This window comes from Emydura macquarii, unplaced genomic scaffold, assembly GCF_026122565.2.
Source record: "Emydura macquarii macquarii isolate MOO-44397 ecotype Brisbane River unplaced genomic scaffold, CSIRO-AGI_Emac_v2 contig_3506, whole genome shotgun sequence".
Classification (NCBI taxonomy): Eukaryota; Metazoa; Chordata; order Testudines; family Chelidae; genus Emydura; species Emydura macquarii.
This window is the reverse complement of record NW_027133643.1, coordinates 10,987,087-11,008,681: the sequence shown is the minus strand read 5'-3', so window position 1 is coordinate 11,008,681 and position 21,595 is coordinate 10,987,087. Positions and strand designations below refer to the sequence as shown.

The following is a 21,595-nucleotide window of genomic DNA, read 5'->3' as shown; positions in this document are numbered from 1 at the left end:
TACCCCTATTGGTGCGTGTCTCCCACGCCCACCGGGAAACTGAACCGCCCACAAGGACTACAAATCCCAGCCAAGCCCACGAGCCAGCCTGCTTCCCTCCCTGCTCCCGCCACGTCCCTGTATGAATGTCTGAGTTGTGTCCTGGCCTAAGACTATCAGAATGGCCCAGCTGTGTCAGACACTGGTCCAGCTAGCCCAGCATCCTGCCTTCCCACAGCGGCCAGTGCCAGATGCTTCAGAGGGAATAAAGACAACTGGGCACTTTATCGACAGATCCACCCCCTAATGGCCAATCCCAGTTTCTGGCAGTCAGAGACTTAGGGACTTAGACCACAGGGTTGCGTCCTTGATGGTCTTGGCTAACAGCCGTTGATGGACCTGTCCTCCATGAACTTACCTATTTCTCTTTTGAACCCACTTTTGGCCTTCACCCCATCCCCTGGCAATGAGTTCCTCAGGTTGGCTGTGCACTGTGTGTAGAAATACTTCCTTATGTTTGTTTTAAACCTGCGGTCTATTTAATACCTCTTATCTGGGTACCTGTGGGGTACATATTAACTCATAGAATCTCAGGGGGGCTTCTGGGAGGGATGGCCCACCTAAATTTAAAGGCCGGCCTGATGAAAAATGAGGGTCAAACAATTTTTAAAGGGTACCACTCGCTCCCACAATGTTGCTTACGTGTCCCAAAATCATGCATTTGCCTTACAACATGTGAACTTTCTCAGGATTACTGCTTCAAAACATAATTTTTATCTTGATCGAATGCTTTTTAGTAGCTCCAGGCCATGAGACATTAGTCACCAAATTAGGGGTTGTCTCTTAAAGCACAGAATTTGAAAAACTCATTCAAACACTTCACCCCTGAAAGCTAGTAGATATGCTACACTGGGACAACATATTACCATAGGAGCTATTATGAAAATAGCTGCTAGAGAAGGGACTTTGCAGACTGTGGTTATTGTGTGTTTAGAGCATGTGCATGCACACATACACACACAAAATATTTATAATGTAGCAGTCTTGCCAAGTCTCATTCAGTTGGGAGACATACTCCCTTGTTTTGAATTGTTTATAAAGGGAAACTGACAAGTTCCAAAATTTTTAAAACAAACAAAATTTTTAAAACAAACATTTTTAGTGTTACTGATAATTGTATGATTTAAACTGAAGGAGATTTTTAAATATAACCTTTCTCTCCTCCTTTGCTGTTTGTTGTTTCCTCCCCGTTTGGACAATGAAAACAGACTAATCAGGTGACTTTCTGGTTCTAATGCACTAGCATAATGCTGCAATATTTGATAACATGCTTCATGTTCACACACAAATGATCCCAGCATTGTGCTAATGTTACAAATATCTGCATTAGCCTTCCTTCAAGCCAGGCTAACCATCATGTGGTTCTCCATTCTGTCAATCTCCACCAGTACAGTGCCACCAGCACCAATAACCCCAACAGCACAAATAAACTTTCCATTACTATCCAGTAGTGCTCTGGTCAATGCTTAGGTGGCATGTCTGGTCTACTTTCTGCTGGGGGTCGAGACAGTTACCTGTACAAATAGTGCTGCACATGCAACTTTTGATTTTACCATGCACCGATGGTGGTTGATTTTGCAGGCTCAAGAAATCGGGGGGGGGGGGGGGGGGAAGTGTTGTTCAAAGGGTGGATATATCCTAACTAGAGAATAAAAATTTTCATATCTCCCTAGTTCTCCCAGTGTCCCCTCCTCCCTGGGAATCATGGGGGTCTGGCTTCTATCCCTGGCTTTGTCATGGACTTACTCTGTGATCTTAGTAAAGGAGTCCAAAGCAAGAAAGTGCATATAAAGTTCATTACACAAGAAATCATGATAGTACAGAACTGCTGCATTCTGGCTTCAGCTCTGTGGAACTCTGTTTTTAATTCCCCACATGCATAGTAATAAAAATGCTTGGCTTTTATCAAGAGAGTGCACTGCATTGCTTTCCTCCTTTACTTAGTTTCCCCATTTGTAAACGGGATAATAATACTTACCTATCTTTGTCAAATGCTTTGAGGTCTACAGATGAAAAGTGATGTGGGCCTGAAATCCCCATGCCTGTTATGAGCCCATCTCCCACAACACATGGCAGGAGCAGGTGAGATGCCAACCTAAAGCTCTTACCCATCCACCAAGAGGTCATCCCCAGATGCAGAGGGAGGAGAAAGCATTGAAATCTACAAACTGCTGAATCCTTGGCTTATATGGTCTCTTAATTTAAAAGGTCACCTAGCAATAGAGAAGGGAAGAGAGATTCAGAAAGCATTACAATAGCAGTGAATGCTAACAAGATGGGGAATAATGAAAGCTATTCACCCATAGCTGACAAGGTCCAATGTGAGATTTCATGGCAAAGGTTAGGAATGGGAGATGTTCTGATCTGTGGGACAAATGAAACAGAAGCATTAAAGGATTAATTGTCCTTAGTTGGTGCCTATTCTGCTTCTTTCAGCCATTTGTGACTAAAGTCCAAAGCAAGAAAGTGCATATAAAGTTCATTATACAAGAAATCACGATAGTACAGAGCTGCTGTATTCTGGCTTCATGAACTCTGTTGTTAATTCCCAATAGGCATAGTAATAAAAATGCTTGGCTTTTATCAAGAGAGTGCACTGCATTGCTTTCCTCCTCTACTAAAGAAAAGGAGAAGTATCTCTTCCATCACACACAAGTAAGACTGGTTTTAGTGGGTGACTTAAGCAGGTGTCTAGGAAGTTTAACTAAGAGGTGCCAGCATAGTTATACATGGGAAAATGTTCATTTCAAACTCCTTAGTATTCCTGACGTGACACTGAATTCTGCCTCACCCGGACCACACACAAGGTCTGAATCCATGCCTCCCAGTGGGAAAGGTAGATACCAGGTGGCATGGTGTTGTGAAATGATTAAGTATGTATATTATGATAAGATATTTCCTGCAGGTTCTATTTTTGCTGAGTGATACACGATGTCTAACAATAGTTTTGGGTGAACAGCACAGATGGAATCTATTAGGGATCATAGTAGGGTGTTTTGTTTGTTTATTTGTCTTATAAATCTGGCTGTCCCCAAGAAAAATTAATACAGTTTGTACTGAGGAAACTATCCGTTTTTCAGATGGTGTCATGAAAACTTTGGTGGTAACAGGTCTTCTAATGCAGTGGTTCTCAATCAGGGGTACACGGACCCCTTGGGATACGCAGAGATCTTCCAGGGGGTAAATCACCTCATCTAGATATTTGCCTAGTTTTACAACAGACTTCATAAAAAGCACTAGTGAAGTCAGTACAAACTAAAATTTCATTCGATGACTTGTTTATACTGCTCTATGTACTATAAACTGAAATGCAATTACAATATTTATATTTCAATTGATTTATATGATTTATAATTATATGGTAAAATGAAAAAGTAAGCAATTTTACAGTAATAGTTTGCTGTGCCAATTTTGTATTTCTATGTCTGATTTTTGTAAGCAAGTAGTTTTTAAGTGAGGTGAAACTTGGGGGTATGGAAGACAAATCAGACTCCTGAAAGGGGTACAGGAGTCTGGAAAGGTTGAGAGCCACTGCTCTAATGGAGTGAGGGAGGAAGGCAGACATGCCCAGGGTCAACAGCTTTATGTTCCCCCATCATTTAGCTCCCTACTATGTTGGCATGAACAGGTTTCCATGGAATCAGAAACATGACTTTGCTATGAAAGTTTTACACAGCTAGTTCAATCCCCTTGCCCCTGTCACTGCTGGTTTATGCTTCTCTCTGGTGGCTGCTAACCCTGTTTCTTGGTTCATCTGATGCCTTGGGATGATTAACATTAATAATGGCTTTGCTGTCATGAATTAACATCTGCTCTAGCAGGGTAAGTCTCAAATGGTAACTGACCCAATCAAGTAATTTTGGTCACAATTTTCAGTTTTTGTCTAAAGTTTTGGAAATCCTTCAGTGAATTTAATGTTTCATGGTTTTTAGCAAATTAATCACTGCAATGGAGGGGGTTATGTATAATATTTCCATCAGTGGATGGAAACTCAAAGAGCACTGTGCTTGTGCATGAGAGCCAAAAAGGTGTCTATCCAAGCTGATAAATAGCATCAAGGGCAAGAAGTCAATCAGATCTTTAACAAGTTCAGTTTTAAGCAGTGGTTAAAGTAGATTGAAAAGGGAGGAACCGTCTCTCACTGACCAAGAAGAAAGGAGGGGGAGCCCTTGGCTTTTAGCAGAAAAGGAGGAATAGTCTTCTCACTGCCTCCTCTCCACTCTCATAAATCCTGGTTTTACCAATTTAAGGCCGTGTTAGTAAAAAAAAAAACCTAATAGGTTTTTTAGTAATGTGGTCCCTTGACTTCAATGGGAGAGCTTTGCCAGACAAAAGACAACATGGTGTTGCTCATTGTTTTTATTTTGTAAGTGTCCCCTTGGGATACTGTCATGGCTGGTTGGTAGACCCACAGTATTATCTACCGTTGCTCTTATAGATCCATATGCAGTCTGAATAATGCTTCACATGTGAAACTATTTTAAAAATGCTTTCACTTCCCTCCGTGTAATAGCAACTTCTGCCAGTAGCTTATGAATAGCCCTACAATAACAAATTAGTATGCGTGTGTGAGAAGAGGATACATTCAATAAGCAAACAGATTTCAGTTGTCCAACATGGAGTAGCCAAGTCATTTTAAGAACGATTAAAACGCTATTATATCTCTTCCTTTAATATTATGAAGTGTGAACAGAGCTCACAGTTGGAATAGCTCAGCAGAAAGCTGTCTAAATAGAAATCAGAGGCATTTGATCAAGCAGAACAAGGTTTGGTCTCATCTTCGGATCTCCTGGCTATAAATCTGGGGCAGAATGTGAGCGAGGGTTGCCTTTCTCTACCAGACGGCTCAATCCCACACAGCTAGAACCGATGCTCTCCGATTGCTGTGATTCTGACAGCTGGGACGCATCCCTGGCTACAAGGAGAGACAAGACACTTCCGTGTGTGTGTGTGTGACTGCGAAGTTGTCTTGTCTCGGTTTTTGTTTTGCTCTTTTCTGGTCATGAGACCCGGAAGTTTTTTTTTTTTTTTTTTTAATCACATGGCAGAGATATAATAAAAACAGAAAAATGGCGACAGTCACGTTGTGGCGAGTCTATGCTGCGTCATTAGATAATCTTCATGCAAAGATCGCTAAGAACAAAGACAAGAGGGGAAAGGAGCCCCGGCCGCGTAAGTGGGTGAGCAGAGGGCAGGGAATAGGGGGTACAAGGGCTGCGATCCGGAGCCCTTTTGCAGGGAGGGAGGGGGGTGTGTGTGTTGCAGGGCGTTGCAATCTTGGCATCACAAGTCCTGCGCTGTCCTCTCACAATTCACCTTTAGGCAGCGCTGGAAACGAAAGCCAGAGGTTTGTTTATGTTTGGAGGAGGGACCTACTTTTAGAGGGTGCGATCGGGCTGGGGAAAAGGAAAGAGTTATCGTGCGGGGGGGAGAGGGTGAGAAAGGCAGAGGAGTTTGGTTGGGATCTGCGTTGTCTTTCCACCGCTCTCCCTGGCTGGCGGGCAGCTTGTTTTCGTTCGCACGCGTTTCTGCTGCTCCAGCAGCTGGCTGCGGGGTCACCGACCAGCTGTGCAGCGCCCGCTGACAGACAGACAGACAGACAGACAGCCGCTCCAGGGCTGGGGGCTGATTTCGGGGGGCTCGGGTCTGGCGGCAGGGCGGGGTGCTCTCCCGCTGCTGTCCGATTGCCATCACGGGGTTGTTTTGCATGCCGAGGGGGAGCAGGGATTCAGAGCGGGCGGCCCGTGCGGGTCTCCCCGCCCCTGGCCTTTCGGGATGCGTGCGTCTGGTTTTTAAAATGTTGCGCACTCTGATTTTTCTGAAGGATCCTGGCCCTGGTTCCTTTCGGGCAAGCGCTTGTAAATATAGCCTGGATCTTGTTTACATGAAGCATCCAGCGGGAGGAGCCTGGGCGGAGGAAGATGGAGGAGTCTCCACGGCTCGCTGGGGTGAGAGCTTCCCAAACCGGAGGGAGGAGCCACGGCTGGGCTGGAGTCTCACTCCACCAGGCTGGAAGCTGCCCGGTACGTGCGCTTGTCAGTTTCATCAGGTTCGCTCCCCCTGCCCCCGACCGCCGCCGCTGGCCGGCAGAGCTTCGCGGCAGCCTCCGTCAGCTGGGTGCACAGCCGGGGCTGCAGGACGGCCCCGCCCGCTCCCCTCCCCGGCATGCAGCAAACACTTGTTGAAAGGTGCGTTTGTTCGCACAATCGTGGCCACTCTCCAGGGCTGATCTCAACCCGGGAGAAAGCCAGAGGGGCTTTTCCTAGTCTCTGTCCTTCTGCCCACCCACCTCCTCCCCCCCCCCCCCCGTCGAGGCCGCACCACCCCTCCCCTCTAGCTTTTGCTGACAGAGCAGGTTTATTGCAAAGAGAAGGCCTCTCAGGGCAAGTTCACCTGGACAAATGGGGCGGGCGTAGGGCTAGAGCCTGGATCACCCCCTTGTTTCTCGACCTAGCAAGTTATACTTTAACAAAGCAGAGAGGCATTTTCTCCCTGTTGGCTAATAAGTGACAAGAGCCAAGTCCATTGCCCTCTTTCCTGCCAACCCAGCAGCTGTGGTTTTTAGCAGAAGTTTTCAGGGCAGCATGAGCTGAAAACAAAGCGCATCCCTTCGCCCTGCCACCAACATTTTGAGCTTCCCCCTGCCTGGGAGATGTTGGTTCATCTACAGCTGTGCTGTAATAAGGGCTGTGGGGAGAAAAGGGGACATGACAGAGACAAGGCTGGGGGAGCCAGTCAGGTTGCTACTCTTACATTTGTTTGAACATTTTTGGGTATTTTTCAGGGAGGAGCCTCTGGGGGCTCTTGTGAGTGAGTATTTGCCCGCATACCATAGCTGATGAATGATTAATAATGTTTTAGAGATTTATTGAATTATTCATACATTTGGTACACCACCTACAGCAGTTAGCATTCATCGATCATACCGTTAATTCAATCTCCAACAGGTGTTTAAGATGTGAGAGAGGGGAGTCAAAAAGACTAAAGGTGAGTATTGGAGCAAAGAGTCAAGAAGAATGTAGATAAAGACTGGAAAAGATTTTATAATACACATTACTAAGGGTTTCTTGATGGGAGAGTCAACTTGGTGAGCCTACCTGTCTCCTATTTCACAACCGAAGATGCATCTGAAAAAATATAGTGAGGAATTTAAAGCCATAGAAAATATTGTTTTAATAACTGTCCTGGCACACTAGAGCCTTTCACTTCTAGATGCTGTAACTGCAATGTAGACAGTACTTCTTCTCATATTCAAATTCCAGTAACTTTCTTGAGGAGTAAAGTCACTTACCTACTAGCCTAAAAATCAATGACATCCCTGTAAGTGCAGTTTTCTGTTCTTACAATCACACTGAGTAAAATATTTATAATAAATGGTGAATTTTTCCATTTTCCTAGCTTTGGATAAGACACACCTCTTCATATTCAGTGGTAGTTAGCCTATGGAAATCAGAGCTATAATTCCAAGCTACATGCTAGGTGAAAAAAGAAAAGTTGCACTTGTGGGGGCCAGGGGATAGGCAGATAGCCAATTCAGTTTTTTGACTCTAATCAAAGGAGTGTTTAATTCAAAATGCTTAACAAATATGGTAAGTTACCAACCCCACAAGAACAGAGAACTGAAAACGGGGGGGAAGAGAACAAACAATATTAAAAACAATGTGAACAGAATTTTTTTTCCAAAAGCAAAATCTGACAGCAAAAAAAAAAAAAACCATGAAATTTTGAAACAAAAATTGAAATATATGCAATGCCTTAGAAATAAGTTGAACAAAAATACAACTAAACAATGCACTAATGAATTTAGTAATTTCAAGAGAGATTTCTGGCAGTAGCATCTTCGTTTTAATATCAGATTTTTTCAGTTTAAGTCATGAAAAAAACCAATAGACAATATTCAATAGATTAACGGCCAGAGCCACAGCTGGGGTAAACTGGCATAGCTTCTTTGAAATCAGTGGGTCTGATTTACCTTCGTCAAAGATCTGGCCCTAACAATTTAAGTGTTGCTTAAATAATAAGCACTGCAGTACTAGGAGATCAGATCCTGCAAAGCCATCCCTCAGGAATGACTTCTTGGGCACATTGTCCCATTGCATAGCCCAAGAATGTTTGCCCGAGTAAGGATTTCTTGCTTTCTAGGATCTGGCCTCCAGTTAGTTTGTACAGCTAGTTTGCAGAAGAGGATAAGTTGGCTATCTTCTACAAATTATGCACACAGTTAAATTGTGCAATAATGAGTTACGTGTTCACCACATTATTAACCGTTTTGGTCATGTTCAAAAAGACAAAAGACTGGGTTCTCAGTTTTAAGATGCAGAAATGTCAAATGTCTAATAATTTGTTTCTGGTTTTTTTAGCCAAATGATTATACAGTGGAGAAGGCTTCATGAAATTTTAGATCAGGACTTAATAGTTGACTAAAAGATAATAATTCTCTCAAATTCCTCTCCACTCTCGGAAAAATAAATTCTCAGCCATAGGTTCTATTCTAGTCCTCACTGAAGTCAATGGAATTTTGCCATGGAAATTGTTGGAGGAAGCGCTTACCCTCTATATCTGCACTATTCTTATAAATTTTGTGACGTTTCTAGTCAATTTCATCCTCTATTTCATTATGGAATCATGTGCAAAGTTAACACATTACAAGCAGCAGAATGAGATATGATAATGGAGATTTTGGTGTCAAAAGGTATGGTGGAATTGGACTCCATAAATCACCATTTCACACTGTGTAGAATCACAATCCACTGAGAGTTAGTGATGCTAACAAAAATTAAAATTAACTTGGCTTTTTGGTTAGATGTTTCACTTCCTAGAAATACTGCCCAGAAATGTCAGGAAATCAGTGTCCTAGAATAGAACCCCAACTGCTAATGTAATTGGCCTCTTTCCTGTGCTGATTCCTAAAAAAATGCAGCTTCAGTTATTAAAGGTTTTAACACGAGTAATTGTTTCCTTTTATATGTGGTTCACTTCACTATCATAAGAAGCCCCATTGAACGCAATGGGGCTACTTATGGCAGTGAAGCTGAACACATGCGTAAGTGTTTGCTAGATTGGGGCCTTAGTCCCTCTGTCCTCTTTCCTTTGCCCAGGTCTGTTTGCTTTTCTTCTAAGAAGCATTTTAAATGATCACAAAAATGTACAAAGCCTCAAAGAAGATGTACAATAATTATTGCCAGCATCATATTTTCCCAGTGACTATTAAGGTCGCAAATCCTGCAAACACTACTGCACTTGAGTAAATTTATGTGCATCACGTTGAGATCAGAGGGACTACTCCTATACGTTTTCAGGATTGGGAACTACATTACTAAGCTTTCCTCTGTGGCCATCTTTTTATTCTAGAGAAGGCAGAGTAAATATCAGCTTATCCTCAGCAAAATGTAAATGCATTCAAAGTGTCCAGCCTTTGGATGTTAGTAGACTGCTATGACATTTAAGTAGTATTGAAAGTAACATTCTTTGTACCTTTATATTGTTATTTTTACATTTTGAAAACCAGGGAACATTTTTTATATAAAATCCTTAATAAATATCTGTTCCTAGGGTCACCTTAGGGTTGCCTTTTTTTTTTTTTTTTTTTAATCCTTCCAGACAATGGAAGATTATTCTAAGGATGCTGATAAATTTGTAGTTGATGGCAAATATTCACAATATACATTAGGATATATATTTGCACATTCGTATTTGCATCTTGGAACAGTATTGCATATCATATTGACTGGTCCCTTGTTTATGTAACATATGCTTGTAATTTGTTTTTAAAATGCACAAATATTTTTTCCAGGAAGCTTTGTTTCCTGTTTGTTTTTCACATTTGTCTCTTTATTGCCCTCTTGTGTTAAAAATATGTAAGAGACTATTTTGGTAGTAATTGGATCCAGTTGATTGTTAAGCATTTCTATATTTTAGAAGCATTTTATTTCATTTAAGGACTGGACCAAACCAACAATTAATTAGTTGGTTATTTATTATGTTAATCATTCATAAAGTTCTTGCTCCACCCTATTAGAAATATTTAAGTGTAGCTTACACCAATTAAGTCCATCAAAATCTTAAAATGGAACATATGTTTAAAAAACCTGTTTATCTCTCTCCCCCCCCCCCCTTTTTTTTTTTTTTACATTGTGAAACCTGATGAAGCATTGATTTTAATATGCTGGTCATTACAGAACTGATTCACTAGATCAGATGCCTTTATTCAAAGAGAAACAACTACCATTACTTTTTCAGCAGTACTTCAAACATAAACCAGAGAAAATATTTTGATAAACTTCTATCATTGTTTGCAATGTAATTCTTGATTTCAGCAATTTTCATTCAGACCTCAGTGTATGGCCCAAAACAAACAAGACTGTCAGACAGCAACTCTGTTTCTTCAAACTCCAGGATCATTGCCGCATCCAGTGCTTGTTTCTATTTTGGATTTGATCCCGCTCCCATTGAAATCAGTGGCAAACCTTCTGTGGGAGTAGGACTGGGCTGAAAGGCCCCAGTTCTGCAGACACATTGTGGGACTTTAGCATATCTGTATGTGTTTGCAGAATGGAAGCCTGAGAGGGTATTATAAATTCCACAACACAGAAACCTTGTCTTCTTATTTCTTTGTAAAGGTCCTAGCACTTTTGGTGTGGAACATAATATTTTGAAACGTAGAGGTATTATATCCACATAGTTATTAGGTCCAGATCCTCCACCAATGTAAATTTGTGCAAATTCATTGTCTTAAGTGGAACTACGTCAATTATACCATCTGAGGATCTTGCCCATTAGTTTATATATGGGAACAGCACTCTACTTCAAATGCTTAAAAGCAAAAAGGGGGGGGGGGGAACCCTCACTCCATCACAATGATTATCGCCATGGAATGAGTACGTTATTACGGTGTCAACAGATTTGTTTTAGAAAATACTTTAACGCTGCATTGAATTTAACTGTACTGATACCAGTTAACCAGGTAATTTTCAAACAGTGGATAAATTACTGAACTGAAATTTCAGAACAAAATTGTTCATTTCCACATGTATTTATTAAATGTGCATTAAATTCATCAGCCATGTCATCGAAGAGCGGAATATCAGTACTTGATGTGATCTTTATTTCTGAACCATGCACAAGAGGATACACTATGTAAGCACACAATAAATTAAGCACTATTATGTAAAGGATACTGACAGACATAATGACTGACAGGCTGCCCTGGCTCAGTTATCACAGTGCTGATGCTGTCTATTCTAAAGGTACAGTACTGTGATAACTGAAGGATGGCAGCCATCTTAGCTTCACAAGAATGCCACGAGCAGAAATCAAAGAAGATGTCATTGTTTGTTGGATACCTGACATGCTTTATTTACGAAAGTAAAATGTAACCAGGTGCTAGAGCAGAAAGATGCTTGTTGGAAGGGTACATCTTAACTTAACTTGAAGAAAAAATAAATAAATGGCTTTAAAAAGACCTTTAGTTCTACTGGAATAAAAAAGTCACACTTTACATCTTTTGAGTTTGCCTGTTAATTGACTGACCTTTCGTACTTGGAAATTATTTTAAAAACTATAGGCTTTGAAAGAGTACTATAGGGTTTGAAGGATGATTATTAATAGAGTAAAAGTAGATGGAGGTCACTATCAATTAGTGAACTCTTGCCAGAAGAATTAAGAATGGATTCCGAGCCAAATATAAACACCACTCCACCCTGGCTCTCAGATTAATTTATTTAAAAACACCCACCTTCCCAACTCTGCCTCTTGGTGACAGGGAAAGAAGAGAGAAAAACACTGTCATTTTAAGTAAAGGAAGGTGCTTGTGTACTCTGGTGATGTGGACCACATAGGTATCTGGATGGATCAATAGAATACAAGGCAAGTTCTTAATGCAAGTAGTAGTTAAGACATTCATGCTTTCCTTTCTACATGGATATATAATCCCTCCTGTTAAACAAATCTTAGCCCTTATAAACACTTTACATATTTTCAAAACACTAATGCAGCCTCAACATCTTTTCCTGTAGGTAAACAAGTGGTGGGACAGTATCCTCATTTCATAGACTGGGAAATAGGCCATAAAGTTACAGGAGCCTGCACTAGGTCTCATATCCCGTTGGTGGCAAAACTCACAGGAGCTCCATGCTCAACCAACCATTTCATACTTGCCTCTCCAAAATGTAGTGAGATTAAGATTGAAAGACTGTACACATCTCAGTGATTTGATAAAAGGATTATAAAGGAACTATAGGGAAGTTGGTAGAGTATCTGCTCCTGATTAAAGCCAGTGTCTCATTTTTATGAGCACTGACTTTAAAAAAAATGGCTGGGGTTTTTTTTTTTGGTTTTTTTTTTAAGCTGTTATTTTCAATACTTGGTCTTTTGGTGCTTTACTCAGCAAAGGCTTTTGCTGAGCCTCGGTCCTGTCCAACTGTTACAGATATGAAGCTGCAATGCTGGAAAATGAACACCAGAGGGGACCATTGGGTCAGTTCACTTTTAGAAGTAATGAAGTTTCAACATACTGTAACTTTCTCCTAGATGAACAGACATCTGTGCGCATCAACTTGGTGTCCATTCCCAGCTCTGCATACCTCCTAAGGAAGTACACAAGCACCCTTCTCATTATCTGTGAGGTTTCAGTGGATAGGTGATCAATCAGCAGTGATTTGTTCTCTGTACTGCTATTGCTTGCTACCTCAGCCAGGAGTTAAGAAAATATTTCCATATAGGCAGGGTGTTTTATAGTTGTCCAATCCAGAGTGTCCTGCACTTTACCAAAGCACTGGATGATGGCCCATCTTGGAGACAGGACAGTGGTTTAAATGGACCCCCTTATGATCCAGTATAGCAATTGCAGTTTTATTTTACTTCACCAATCCTTTAATATAGACAGTCACCACCACAGCCCTGCTGCTGGATAGATCTTTGAGTCTGTACCTGTCTTAGTGCTACATGGCTATAATTGAACATCTAGCTGGTTTTCATTGCTTAAAGGAGGCAGTGGCAGCATAGTAATATTGAAGTAGCACCTTAGAAGCACCAGTCAGGGACCAGGACCCCATCGTGCTAGGTGCTGTACATAAATAGACAATCCCTCTCCCAAAGAGTTTACATTCTAAACAGCTAATTTACTTATTTATTTCTATCAACTTTCCTTTCCTCATTGGTGGCTGCATATGTAGAAGTCATTTGCTCTCTCTATATATATATTATTCTTTACATATGACAAAGAAAGTGTTATTTAAAGAAAAATTGTGTTACAATCCCCTTAGTTCCAGACAGGTAGCTGTGTTAGTCTGTATAAAGCAAAAACAACAAGAGTCCTGTAGCACCTTAAAGACTAACGAAGTTCTGTGGGCATCATATTAGTCTTTAAAGTGTTACAGGACTCTCGTTGTTAATCCCCTTAGTCCAACTAGCACTGAGTCACCATAGATGGTATTAGTCCTGTGTTACCGAACTCAACCAGCAGAAGATGGGATGTTGAGAAAACAGCCCGTTTAGCCCCATCAGATAGGAGCACCTTATATTTCTCTTTAGCTACTTCTGGGTCATTTTGGAACCTAAAAAGTGTTTGTGGAAGATACGTCCAGTTTCCTTGGTCAGAGGAAAGCTCATGATCGTGCAGGGCCCATGAGATGGAGGTCAGCCATGCCTAAGTCTCTGTGATGAGGAAGAATTTTGCTGTCCAGGGAGTTATTTTAGAGAGTCAGACCAGACACTGAAAGAGGATGTCCTATGAGTTATCCTTTCCAGCTGAAGCCTGCTACATTTTACATTAGAAGCCTGATCCATGGGACAAGACTCCCAGTGACTTCTGCGAGCTTCAGATCAGGCCTCAGCTAAGGATTTCCCTACCACTGCACAAGCATCCATTTTATTATAACCTGCCAAACAATTTAAACAGCCCCAGCTAACTACAGTTAGTAGCGAAGCCTCAAGACACGCTGTGTAGCACATTTCACATATTGATGAAGGCACAGCAAAGCTGCCTGTTTAAACTCAGAGGCCATGGGGCACCACCACAGACCCTGATTCTCATTTCCTGTTTAGACAGTTAACAGCTGAGGCTACCAATGCAGGGCAGGAACCGAGAGCACTATCTGAGCCTGAAAACACCAGGCAATGTCAGAACATACACACATTCTAGCTCAAAGGAATTAGCCTTCAGATTCCCTTCTCTTCCCATATCTAAATACTGATCCCATACCAGATGATAATATTTTTAATACTCTATATTGCTATACACACACACACACACACACACACACACACACACACACACACACACACACACACACACACTACAAGAAGCAAGTTGTTTTGGGGGGGGCGAGAGGGAGTGAAGCACTTCCTTCCTCTTATGTGCCATATTTAGCAAAAAACAAACCAACCACTACTTGCGCACTGATGTGTCGCATTATTTTCCATGTAAAGAAACAAGCCCACCGCCACCTCCAATATTCTGGTTATTTTCCTCACTTTGATCCTGATCTGAAATTAAAACCATGCCTTTCTGACACAGTTTGGGTGTAGTTCCAAACTCATTGTCAGTGTTGCTCTACTCCAGGGGTGGCCAAACTGCAGCTTGCGAGCCGCATGCGGCTCTTTTACATTTAAAGTATGGCTTGGGGAGGCCCCTCTGCTTCCCCCCCATTCTCCACCTACCAGATTGGTGAAGGGAGCTCGGGGCTCCTGCCCTGCGGTGGGGTGGTAGGGCTAGAGGCTTCTGCCCAGCAGGAAGGGCAGTCTCAGAGCTTCAGCCCTGTGGGAGGTGTCTGCTGGGGTTCAGCAAAAGCAGGCGTGCTCTGGCTCTCAAACTTCAGAAGATTGATGTACACGGCTTGGAGGGTCAGTAAGTTCGGCCACACCTGCTCAACCCCATTGGTTCTCAGCTCTTTCCCCACTAAGACCGACTTTTTCCTTATTAAGACACCCCTCACCCCACAACGGGCACCTTCCTCCCCATTCTACCTGCTCAGATCTCTGAGGCCCAGGTTGAGAACTCCTGTTCCAACTGGTTAACTCACATAATTACCCTTTCAGATGGCGCAGTTTCTATGCTGGCCTATTTCTGGTTATTGTGATAGGATACGTTGTTTGTTAGCGCTGAACTTTAAAACTCAGATTTTGCATTCTCCCAGACTACCTTTTAAAAACTGACTAGTCTGCCCCCATACAGCACGCGTCAGTAGTGAGACTATTCATTCCTCATTGTAGTAATACTAAGTGTAAGGCAAATCATCCCAACCGTGTTCCAAAGACAGGGCATCACAGTCCCAATTTATCCAAATGAGAAACAGTCCACTACAGAGCAGGTAATATTTTAAAATGCATCACTTTTAAAATCAGCACTGGTTGCTATGTAGCTTCTCACCCTTAATTTTAATCCAGATGCTTCCAGTTAACATAAAGACTTTTTTTTTTTTTTTTTTTTAAAGAAAAGCAAAGAGTTGTCATTAAGGTAAATCAGAGTGAACATTTCCATTAGAAAGTGCGGTTCCTGTGGTAAAGACCATTTATAATAGTAGTTTTTAATAATTTAGCCACTTCAGTGCAAGTTCTCTTTTTTATGCTAATGTGTCTATTCACTATCCTACCTTCAAAAAGTGTGCTTTGTTCCATTACAGTCTTAGAGATTCTTCAGTGAAGAACAACATTTAATGGATGATGAAAGTATTTCAGAGAATCAGAGATGCTAGAGCTGGAAAAGATCTACTACAGTGCCTGTACCAACATTCCTAGTGTTGTGTTTAGTGGGGTTTTAAAAAATCATTAAACCCAGAGTTGACTGGAAGGAACATTTGCATTCAAAATCATTTCAATTTAGCAATGTGTATGACCTATTTGTGTTTACTTTTCAAACTCCATGCAGCAGAGCTTTGCTAGCACAACTAGGTCATGAAAAGCTAGTTTACCAAACTGTGATTGCAATAACAATACCACATGACAGACTTGAGGAAGAGCCCTGTGTAAGCCTGAAAGCTGGTCTCTTTCACCAACAGAAGTTGGTCCAATAAAAGATATTACCTCAGCCACCTGGTCTCTGTAGGTAACTAGCACCATGTTCCAAGTCTGAACAGAAAAAATTCACAACAGTTTGCAAGCTATTCATCTCCAGCACCTAGAGAAGAACACTAGATGGGGAGCGCTTTGAGTTACTACAGTGAATTCTTTGCCAATGGTCTGGCTGGTGGGTCTCATCCCCATGTTCTAGGTCTACCTGATCACCATATTTGGTATCAGAAAGCAATTTTTCCCCAGGTAAGAGTGGTAGAGATCCTGGGGGGTTTTCCACCTCTCTACAGTACAGGGCACAGGTCACTTTCTGTTTTGAAATTGAAATAATTACTTCAGGATTTCAGTAATTTAGGCCCATAATCTCTGGCTATTACAGGAGTGGGTGTGTGAGATTCTAGGGCCTGGGATGTGGAGACAGTCAGACTAGATCACAATGGTCCTTTTCAGCCTTAAACTCTTGAGTTTATAAATAATTTTGAACTAATCCAGTGGACAATATCCCCTAAGTGCTTGCATACATAATGAGAAGCTAAATTTAATTATTCATTACAAATTATACGCTCAGTGCTAGGAGGAACAGTCTTTATTTTTCACCATTAAATCAGAATTCTGTTAGCTCTGTATTCCTGTTCTTTTCACTCCCCGTGGAATGCTGCAATTCCCTTCTCTTTCTGTGTCCAGTCTAAGGGGTTTCTTTTCTACTCAATGCAAACATATTACACATTGATGTTAATGGAAATTATGCATGCAGACTGATGGGGAAAAGTGGCCCCTAGTGCACTGTGGCAGAGAATGGCACATTTAGTGAAGATTATTTTTTCTTACACTCTGTCAAACAGTTTTGACAACCTCTTTAATCCCAGGGGTTGCAGGTGGTTGCAATCTAATAGCACTAGACAAGGCAGTCCTCAATCAGACACAAAAAATGTGACCACCACCACTGATAAAACCCACAGAAACACATATCCACTTGCAAAGTAGGAGGAGACTACCAAACTGCACCAGGACTCTACACATGGCTCTGCTTGAAGACTCTTTTGGTATCAAATATCTACTGGAGGAACCAAGACCTATATTTGGTATATTATCACCGTTTCTTTGTGTCTCCAGGCCAAACACATCAGAAACCTCAGGTTTGCAGCATCACACACCTACACATCCACACCCCGTCTCCCATATAAAAAAACCCATCTAATCAAAATTCATGAGAGGAGGAAAGTGCTAGTTTGGTGGGATGTAAATGTTACCAAAAGATCATTACATTTACAAGTTAACATTCTCTCAATACATTATAGAAGAGGGATTCTTGATACAAGGCCTGCTCCAAAGAACATTGAAGCCAATAGAAAGACTCCTATTGACTTGAATGGGCTTTGGATCAGATCCTTACTTTCTTTTTCATACTATTGAGCAGTCCCATTTAATCCAGTGGCAAAACTCCCATTAACTTCAATGGGACCAGAATTTCACCTTATATTTTCAGATGCATAAAGTTGGTCCAAGGTCCCTCTGCTATTGGCAAAGAGACAATTCCATTGTACAAGGAATTAGGGAAATGGCATTATTGCTGAATTGTGGCTGCCTCCATGCCTATAGAAAGGGCCAGAGGATCTGCCATTGCCTCAAAGCCCTGGCTCCTGCTCCCCATGTGTGGAAGGTACTCTGGGATTGCAGAGCTGGCAGAGTCTTCATGGAGCGTTCCTAAAGGGTAGGATTTTGCCCCTAAACTCCTGCAGCACCCAATCTCAGCTACTCAGCATGGATCCCTGGACTTAGCACTTTCGTTGGATATATGCACCACTCAGGATTTTGTCCAAAGATCTATTTCTAAATCTCTGAATTGTGTGTTGGTTTTTAGACTCAAAGCTCTAACCCAGCATACTATAAACATTGCCAAGATTGAGTTTGTAAACACTAAAGACACGCCCTTCCTTAAACTATAATAAAGACAGAATGAGGAAACACCCTGTTGACAGAAGAATGAACCTTATGTGGTATCCTTGCTGTTAGAAATCACACCGCAGTAGTAGTACACCTTTAAAGAGAGCGTGTTCTGCATATGCCATATCTCACCCTTTCATTGGGTCCCCTTAGGTTTTAAATTCTGTTAGAAAACTTTAACAACATGCACTTAGTGGTACATTTCATCCATAGATATTGAAGTACCTTACACGGTAATTAAGGTATCGCTATCCCCATTTAACAGATGGGAAAATGGAGGCAGAAATGTTAAGCAACATGATCAAAGTCCCACAATTAATCACAGCTTCCCCACCCCACCCAGTGCATTACCCAATAGATCATGCTTACATATCTCCTATTTTTTTTTACAGGGTGGGGAAGGAATCTTAAGTGACTTGCTGAAGATACCTTAAGTGAGTGTCAGAGCAAGGTTAGAACTCCGGAGTGCTGTGGCATCTAGACCCAGGCTTATTCCACTGGGCTACACTCTGGTGCTCATGTTGATGATATTTGTAAAGTCCCCTTACTTTTCTAACACCCAGTAGCCAGAGATTGACTTCTTTATTAGGGACCTAGGAAGCCTGTTGATAAACTTAGCAGGGAAATAAATCTTGTATTTCTGAGGACTCACTGCATCTTTTAGACTATAAAATGTACCCTCCTGAGGAAAATTAGCTTGGGATGTGTCAGTTCTTCACAGTGTACACACTAGACTTCTTACATTAAGGCAAGCTTGCTATGAGTGCTCTGTTTTGTAGCTGCTTGTCGGTACTGCTAAAGGACTGCTAAATGGAGCCCATCAATTACAATCCATCAAGCCTGCAGCATTTCTCGAAGGGCAAAAAAGGTCGGGTGGTTTTCAGTTGTCTCCCTTCCTACAACCCATCCCCCCCAGGATGAAAGCTCATGCCCTCTGTTTTAATTAACTATAGAAGCAGGCAGAATATACTAAATAATTCAAAAGGAATTTATGTTTAAACATTTACACAAGCTTCAGATCCCTCCTATATAAAAATAAGTCAGCACAAAAGTAAATGATTCAGGACAGCTTGCCTTGCATATATCATGGCCTCCAAAAACAGGAGAGCTTGAAGAATCTGTATTCATTCACACCACATACTTATAGTGAGCTTAGCGCGTAAGAAGAATGCCACAACCGCAACAAGAGAAACTCAAGTCTCCAATTTAACCATAAGGAGGCGTAGCATTGGCAGGGACGGTACTATCTTCCACCAGCTCCGCCTTTACATGTTCTTTAGCCCTAACCCAAAAGGCACTGTCTCTGTGAGTTCAGTCTCATCTACATTAGGCTTTTTATCCCAAAGGTTTCCCAATGTCACTAACTGGTGGTGGCGGCAAGAGTGGGTGTTCTAGTGCCGGACAAGGTGACAGCTGCCCTCCTCCTTACCATTATAAGCACCATGTCTAACCCTGTAGGCCTGCATGACAGTGCTGAGGTGATCAGTAGCAGATCTGTCTACACTAGCATTCCTGCCATTACTACTAACACCCTCAGGGCTGAGCTGGTAGCAACAATGGTGGGAAGTTTTAGAGAAATAAGCCAAGCCCCACATGTACTATATATTTAGTCTTTGGCCAATTAACAACTGTGGCGGTGTTTTATTGGACAGTGACAATACCTGTTCAGTAGGAATTGGACTGAAGCCACCAACTTGTTTCATTTAAGCAATCAAACAGCTGTCAGATGCCACTCTCTTTTATCATTATTTAGTTTACAGCACCCAAACTATGTTAGGCGCCTTATGATAGAGAATACAACAGAGCCCCTTGTCCCAAATAATTGACCATCTAATTTCAGACTTGACACAAATGGGAGGAGGAATTATGGGGTGAGATCAATAAAGTAATGGACCAGGACATCAGGCAGCTTAAGTCAGCAAAGCTCAGCTGCAGTCATTCCATCATTTGATGACCTGCCCTATGTAGTTACTTAGCAAAGGATAATGGTGAACATTTTTTCATTAAAAAAATGTCAATAAGATAAGTGCAAACACCATTTTGGGGTGATGCTTACAAAAAATGACAACAGGAGTGGTCCTTAAGAAGGGATTTCAAAGAAGAGGTTAGTGGGCTTGTAGACGAGCTCTGGAAGGGTATTACAGAGTAGGGGCTCTACTGATCTAGACTGGATATGAACCAGTAAGCAAGATGTGAAAGGCTCCATATTACTATTTGGTACCCACTCAGGTCCTTGGCCACACTTTCTTTATGTAGTTACTTCCCTTAGTCTCAATGGCTTCACTTTCCCAAAAATAATGCAGAACACATTTGTTGGCAGAATTGACATGATGTATAAGCTTTACTCTGGAGATACGATACTCTTCCTGCATGCCAATGCTAGCAGATTTGCTGAGTTCTATTAGAAAGTGCAATGCTGTGGGGAACTTGATTTAGAAGGTAAAACTATCCACAGGCCATTTGGTAAGGAAATTTCATTTTATCCTAATTCATCTTCTGATGCAAAATTGACACATTGCTGAAGATGAAAGCCCAGTTTAATTACAGACCACAACTGACATTCCGCTCAAGATTAGATTAGAGGAACACATTTTCTACGGTTTCTTTCTTAGTAAAAGGGAGCTTTCAGGATCTCTTTCACAGCAGAACTGACTCTTTGATCTGGGGGAAAGCAAGTGGGATGCACTACCATCTTTTAAAATAAGTGTGTAGAGTACGGTAGGATCCTCCTTTCACACACACACACCCACCCACCCCGGGATTTTTGTATTTTTCATAAACTGAAGAATCCAAAATTTGTTTTGCTTTTCATAAATTCTGTGGAATAAAAAAAGCAAGATGCCTATTTCCATAGGAATTTGAACTGTTACCTGAGTGTCATTAACCGAATTTTAAGTCACATACAAAAGTGGATCAATATATATTGTATAAACTGGAATCCATTCACTTTTCCTTGTCTAGATCGTTCAACTCTAGAGGTCATGGCATCATCCTTTGGGATAGTCCTGGACTTTTGCCTATGTTATTAGAACAGAGTTTGTGACAGACTGACAATATCCTGGACAAACCTTATGGAATTAAAGAGAAATTACTGAACTAAGTTTAATACCTTTGGGGTCTATTGTATAAAAATGCAGGTGTGTGTGTTATTGTGGAATTGTGTGCAACTTCATCCAGAGACTGCATTAGTCAGTCTCCCAGAAAGCGTTAGGAACATCAAAGGACTTTTGGGGACAACATGTATGAAGTGGATTTCCTAGTAATTCTCCCCTCCGAAACCAACCTTTTGAAGCTACACCCTGCGAAGAGATCCACTGTCCACTAATGACCTGCTCCTGAAAACTTCAGATTAAAGACACCCCTCCCGTATAAAAGATGAGCTAAATGGTTCATGCGGATCCTAATTCTGAGCTGAGACCGTTATGAACTTGTGACCACAAGAGACACACCTTGGGCCGAGGGGTCTGAAGGACTCACCTGCCAGAACCCATGTTGGAGACAGCTGGGGAAGAGAGCGATCTCTGATAAGAGCGTTAGCATGCGGGTAGGTTCTTTTGTTGTTTTTAACATGTTTTCTCTGTAATGCTTGTACTCTAAGAATAAA

The 21,595-nt window shown here is 41.6% G+C and overlaps 1 long non-coding RNA gene across 2 annotated transcripts; it reads left to right on the top strand.

The window, feature by feature from the left end:
* Positions 1-5,063: 5,063 nt before the first annotated feature.
* Positions 5,064-21,595, top strand: LOC137144993 (uncharacterized). 2 transcript variants are annotated; one of them, XR_010917535.1, is made up of 3 exons: positions 5,064-5,219; positions 5,864-6,062; positions 20,953-21,595. It is a non-coding gene; the product is annotated as an uncharacterized lncRNA (long non-coding RNA). The 2 variants fall into 2 exon arrangements; XR_010917534.1 differs by lacking the exon at positions 20,953-21,595 and adding an exon at positions 15,660-15,811.